Genomic DNA, 5721 nt, shown 5'->3' with positions numbered 1-5721 from the left:
TGCCTGAAACCTCTGTGACTTAAGACCACAAATGTTTGTTTCTTGATCATACGAAATCTGCTTCAAGCTGGGCGTCTCTTCAGAGCAGCTGTCTCTCTCCCTAGGCAGTGATTCAGAGAAATCCAGGCTGTTTCCATTTTATGATGTCGTGGCTTCCAGGTCTCTACAGCAGGAGAAGCAAGAGCTCAAAAATGGCAAAGGGGCTTTTGACTTCCTCAGCCCAGAAGTGACCATGGGCAAAAGCTAATCACATGACTCCACACAGTTGCAAAGGGGATGGGAAAGTAGTCTTTCAGGTGTTAGGATGAAAAAGAAAACTACATATTGGAGAGTGTAAGTCATGTCTGATACACACGTAGTGTAGACTTGTACCCTATTGTTGCAGGGCTTTGTTTTGTTTTGTTTACCACAATACCCGGGATTTGTTGTCTCGTCGCTTCGAAGAATGAAGAGGTGGACACAAAATAAACAGCAGGCAGACTTTTATTAGAATCTAAGATCAGAAAGGAAGAGTAGTACGAAAGCCGTCTTTATGGAGAGGGGACATTGGAAAGTGAATGCCCATTACTATAGGCAAGGGTCTTTGTTTTTTAAGGTTCTGGTCAGCACCCCCTTTCCTTTCCCCTTCTTTCCTTCTCAGGTCCTCCCCTTCTTGGCTGGATAGCTCTAGGTGCTGCATCGTCCATTCCTGATTGGCTCATTTCCATTGTATGAGAGGTGGTCTATGGTCATACCATTCCTTGTGGGTCATAAGGTTTTACAGTCTTCTTATTTTTAGTCAGATCTTTTGTCAAATTTCAGAGGGAAACCTGAGGGGGAGTAGGTGGGGTCTGGTACATTCTTATTNGATCATGACCTAAGCGAAAGTCAGACGCTTAACCGACTAAGCCACCCAGGCGCCCCAAGGGGTCTGGTACATTCTTAAGAGGAGCCTCATGCCTGAGGGTGTTTGGTGTGGTCAGATACTCCCAGCATCGTTCCAAAACATGTCTTTCCCCACCCAGAGACCTCAGGTCCTAATCTTTCCCTCTCTGNACAGTTTTGACAGCCTATATTTTTATTCATGGAGCTCAATTCCATCTCTTTGCCTCACAAGGGCCCAAAACCTTGGTGCCTCTCCAAGTGGTGAAAGCATGCAATTCTTTTATCTACTGATGTAGGTAATGCTCTTAGGGTAGTCAAAGCCCGAGTGCCTATGTATTTAGTAAGTTTCCTTTTCATTTTTGACCCTTGGGGATTCCTTCCTTCCTAAATGTTTTATTTCGATATAATTTCCAAGCTAAGGGAAAATTGTAAAGATGAAATTCCAGCCCAGCTCCACCGAGTCTATCCCTGAGTCCACAGAAACCTAAACTATGGCCATGACCTTGGCTTACTGGGACACCCATAGACTGGTTCACACCATCCACCTGCTTCTGGAATACACAGATGCAAACTATGAGGGAACGAAATACGTGATGGAAGATGCTCCAACTGTGACAGAAGCCAGTGGCTAAATGAAACATTTAAGTTGAGCCTGGACTTTCTCAACCTGCCCTATTTGATCGATAACACTCACAAGATCATCCGTAGCAATGCTATCCTTCACCGCCCACAGGCACAGCCTATGGGAGGAAGCAGAAGAGAAGATCTGTGGGGACATTTTGAAGAACTCGGTTACAGACACGCCCAATCAGCTGGCCAGTGTTTTCTACAGCCCTGACGTAGAGAAACTGAAGCATGAGTACTTGGAGAGGCTCCCTGAAAAGATGAAGCTCTTCTCACATCTTCTGGGGAAGAGGCCACAGTTTGCAGGGGACATGATCTGCTTGCTTCTGGCATCCTTGACCTGCACCGTATATTTGAACCCTAATGTCTGGATGTGTGGAACATGAAAGGCTTCATCACCCTCTGGCCTGAAGAAGATCTCTGCCTATATAAAGCCCAGCTGCCTCCTCCCAGGCCCTATGTACAGAAAGACTGCCACATGAGGCCACAAGTCGGGCCTTGCTAAGGCCAGGAGATAGGACCTAGGAGCTCATACTGCTCCCCTGGGGCCCCAGAGAAAAGCTGGACCACCTTGCACCCAGAATCACCCTCTTGTTCCTCTCTCCTTCTTTTCTTTCCTTTCTTCCTCACCTCAGGCCCTTTTTACATGCCCACATCCCCGTTCATGTAGACCTTCCAAAGCTCCACGATACCCAACTTTTCTTCTGCAAAGTCTGCCACCTACTGACGTTATCCCTCTTGGGTTAAGGTCAACCAGGCCATCCTTCCTCTCATGGTTGTCTCTGTTTTGAGGTGCCCAACTGGACCCCTCACCTGTAGAGCTCAACCCTGAGCTCCCCCAACATTGCCCTGAAGATCAGTATTGGCCTGGTATGCAGGCCCTTCTCCCCCTAGGAGGGCCTGTGGTCCTCGCCCCAGCCCTGCCTGATCATACAGGCACACGAGCAACTTATGGAGGAGAATATAAGAGAAGAAAATCCTGGAACTATCTCTTGAAGCAAATGTTATCATATCAAATTCAACGGTACTAAAAACCAAACCAAAGTATAAAAACATCTAACTCTATTAATTGCATTTTAAAACTTGCTGTATTTTATATGTTGTGACATCTTGGAGCTTTGCTCATCTTGAGAGACTTCCCCTCCCAGGGCTAGCTGATTTCTAGAAATAGTAAACAACTTGCCTGCGAGCATGTCTTTCACATGCAAACCAACGAATCCATCGGCCGGCCCCATATCCTCAACCACCTCCTTCACTCTTTCACACAGGAAGCCAATATTCCCCCTGCCCTAAATCACCCCAAGGTCAGGTACAAGACAGCTGGAGGACCTCCTCTACAGCCTGGAGCTAAAATGATTCAAAGTCACTAATCCTAAAATGCTTACCTTGCCTTGCTCATTCCTTCCCATCAAACCCACAGTAAAGGCTGGTACCCATATTTCCCCCTCACTCCGGATGGACACTGGTACTTCCCCATATCACGTGACATGCTCCTTCCTCTTGGGCACCGGGAGTGATAAACTCTTATTTCAAAAGCAGTTTTCTCGTGTCTGTCACCTTACCATACCTGATTAAAACAAATCTCAGGAACATTTCAAGACATCAATCAAGTAGAATTTATCCCTCAAATGAAATGATAATCCATTATCAGAAAACCTACTCTTGTGATACACCATACTAATAAAGAACATAGTCATATGATCCTGTCATTGGAGCAGGGAAAGTATTTGATCGCAATCAATCAAATGTATCCATCCAAATCCTAGAGCAAACGTGTAGTTAATTGTGACACTTTTGACACAACCCCATGAAGCCAGGATGACACACCCCCATACAGTCAGAATCTCAACAAGCACTCATAAGTGCTTGTGCCCAACATTACACCGGAAATCCTAACCAATGCAAAAAGTGAAGAAAAGCAAAGTGTATCTGAGTTGCATTAGGAAGAGACAAACTGTCTTTAGGTGGAGATTGTGTGACAGTCCGCATAGAAAATTCAAGAGAAGCGACAGATAAATGATTAACACAAACGAGGATTCATCAAGTTTGCCGGGTAAAACATCAACATATAAACCCAACTGAAGTCCTCTGGGTGCTTTCACATTGTGTCATATAATACATAATACCGAGTGACAAAAGCAACTTTCACAAAGATTCATGTGGTTTGCTCCCATTTATATAAAGTTGAAAACTTGAAAAATGATACTACGTATGTTCTAGGGATGTATACATATGTAATATTTAAAGCTAGTGTGCCAACGATTACTTCTAAATTCATGATGCTGATTATCTCTGGGGAGAGACGAAGGAAATGAGCTGGGGGTGGGAACATGTGGGACTTCACCTAGATCTATCATGCTCCTTTATTTGTTTTTAGTTCTTTCTTTATTTTTTAGAGAGAGACAGAGTGCGAGCAAGNTGGTGGAATGTCTGACTCCTGATCTCAGCTGGAATCGTGATTCCATGGTTGTGGGATCAGACCCGAGTCAGGCTCTGCGCTGAGTGTGAAGCCTGCTTGGGATTCTCCCTCCCTCCCTTTGCCCCACTCCGCCACATTCTCTCTCCCTCTAAAATTATGATAATAAGAAAGAAACAAACATGTCATTTAAGTTTTGCAAACGGGTTACTTTTCACCTTTGCAAGAATGGTTTCAGAGAATTGGAGTGTAGGGGGGAAAGCCAAATTGAAATGAGTTGAGGAATAAATGGAAGATGAATATAAGAGTATATATAGATCACTCTTTTTTATTTTATTTTATTTTATTTTTTGAGAGAGAGAGAGAACACAAGTGAGGGGGAGAGAGAGAAAGAATCCCAGGAGGGAAACAGAGAGAGAGAGAAGTGGAGCTCACCTGAAGTGGGGCTCAAGCTCACGAAGGATGGGACTTGAACTCATGAACGGTGAGACTGTGACCTGAGCTGAAGTCATATGCTTAATGACTGAGCCACCCAGGCACCCCTGATCACTCTTTTAAGGACATCACTCCTAGCATTAACATTATAATCGCCATAATTTTTGCCACCATCTATAGTGATAATCCTTTTCCCCGTTATTACTGCAATCACCACCCAGTCCACTGGCCTTTTTGCAATGCTTTTTCCCTTCTCTCTGCTTCTTTTTGTCCCCTTATCAACCGATCAGACATATTTATGCGCATCTGAAACTGCCTAGAAGCATAAAGTTGAACAGAAATCAAAATGGCTGCCCTAATGCTTCAGTGAAACTCAAATTTAACGCAACCTTTTTTCCTCTCTTCTGCAAACGTCCCCTCCTCTCTTCCTTAGCCTTTTGTTTCAAAAACCTGGTACCACCCCGAAAACGACTAAGGAGGCTGGCAGCATATACACAATTCCTGTTGAAACAGGCTGGGTCCTGTATTTCCCTATAACACCCCTCCCCTCCCCGCCCCTTCCTCCTGGGGGTGGGGGTGGGGCGCTTGCAGTTTCTGAAAGCCATAGCCTGCTACAGCCTCCTTTGCCCAGCAAAGCAATAAAGCTGTTGTTCCTCTTTATCCCAAACTCTGTCCTCGCGTTATATTTTGACTCCAAAGCACAGAGATCAGTTTTCGATAACACATCTACTACATTGGTTTAGGTCTGTATATAGGATAAAGTTCTTGCCCTTGAGAGGTTTACTTTGTAGCGGAGAGGACAGGCATGCAAACGTGTGACTTGAATGCATGTCCTCTGGAACAGCCATTCGTATGATTCAGCTGATATTTCCAGCTCTCCTCCTTCTGGAAATATAGTAGAATTATACTTCCTTGCTTCTGTAGCAAAGTGGAGCTTAATTCTGGCTACTGAATTTGTGAGTTAAGGGATATATGTTCCTTTGAAGTTAAACATATAAGGGATATATGTTCCTTTAAATTTAATCGCTGGTGTGAAACTCTCTAGAGCCAAACTACAGTAGGGAGTGATTAACTATAGCCTGTGGGCCACATCCAGCCTACAGCCTATTTTATTTTAAATGTTTATTATCTATTCTGAGAGAGAGAGAGAGAGAGAGAGAGAGAGAATCCCAAGAGAATCCATGGAGAGCCTGATGGGGGGCTCGAACTCACAAACGGTGAGATTGTGACCGGAGCCAAAATCAAGAGCCTGACACTCAACTGATTGAGCCGCCCAGGTGCCCCACAGCCTATTTTATAAATAAATTTTATTGGAGCACAAATGTACCCATTTCTTTACGTATTGTCCATGGCTGCTTTTGTCCTCTAATGGCAAACCTTCT

The 5721-nt window shown here is 44.5% G+C and overlaps 1 pseudogene; it reads left to right on the top strand.

The window, feature by feature from the left end:
* The first annotated feature begins 1355 nt into the window (after positions 1-1355).
* Positions 1356-1970, top strand: LOC144235120 (glutathione S-transferase Mu 1-like; annotated as a pseudogene).
* Positions 1971-5721: the final 3751 nt, after the last annotated feature.

This window comes from Crocuta crocuta, unplaced genomic scaffold (assembly GCF_008692635.1).
Source record: "Crocuta crocuta isolate KB4526 unplaced genomic scaffold, BGI_CrCroc_1.0 scaffold467, whole genome shotgun sequence".
NCBI lineage: Eukaryota > Metazoa > Chordata > Mammalia > Carnivora > Hyaenidae > Crocuta > Crocuta crocuta.
Note: the sequence above shows the minus strand (reverse complement) of the source record. Positions and strands in the feature narration are given on the sequence as shown.